Source organism: Saccostrea cucullata, unplaced genomic scaffold (assembly GCF_032062105.1).
Source record: "Saccostrea cucullata isolate Sc308-1 unplaced genomic scaffold, CSIRO_AGI_Scuc_v1 ctg4305, whole genome shotgun sequence".
NCBI lineage: Eukaryota > Metazoa > Mollusca > Bivalvia > Ostreida > Ostreidae > Saccostrea > Saccostrea cuccullata.
Genome location: NW_026921875.1, coordinates 70,001 through 70,954, shown reverse-complemented (window position 1 = coordinate 70,954; position 954 = coordinate 70,001).

Here is a 954-nt window from a genome sequence, read left to right as displayed (position 1 = left end):
GTATCATTTTATCAGTGAATCATATAATAAAACCTTCGGGCTCGGTGAAAATTGTACTCCTCAGATGGCTAAACCATTGTACTGACCTTAAAAAACAGCAATGTTAACTGTTCACATGTTTACTTGTTCATTTGTTAAATTCTTGTTGTACTAACATACCCCATGTGGGAACTTAAGTGAAATAAAAAGTTTCAAGTTTCAAAGTTTTAAGTTTCAAGTAAACTTTTTTGTTAACATCACATCAGTACTGTCCATATCAAAGATCTTTTTCCTGTTCACATGTTTACTTGTTCAATTGTTATATTCTTGTTGTACTAACATACCCCACATGGGGCCGGTGGGGGCTTTAGTGAAATAAAAAGTTTCAAAGAATTGTTCAGATCCAATCACTTAATTTTATATAGGGGAAATCAGTAGAGGTATAATAAATTAAAATAAAGTTTTGTTTCAAGGTCAGTAATTATTCCAGCAATCCTGGGACCTATTTGTGTGTAAAAATTTGAATTGTTAAGTGTTACAAGGACCCAATGTACCTAATAGTTAGTATTATCATGATTATACTATATAGAAAATAGATTTTTTTTCCACTGGCACTTGTTTTGGAAATAATTATTTTTGCCCATAGTACAATAGACAATATTTTATTTCAAATTACGGGCCACCAGAGAGGCATGAAAGATACATTTGTAGACAAAGGCAATCAATAAGGAGATAAAAAAAAATACAGCAAATTGTGTTGAAAGTAAAATACATACATATCATGTTGTTTGCTTTATAATGTCATATTAATGATTAGAATGGTAGTCTTCAAGTGGAAGTAAGACTTTCATATTTATGTTCCCCAAACGGAGTTTGGGAACATATTGTTTTTACTCTGTTTCTTCTTATTATTATTATTATTAGGGTCTTCCGTCTCCAACGGAAGACCCTTCTATTATTCTATTGCTTCTTTTT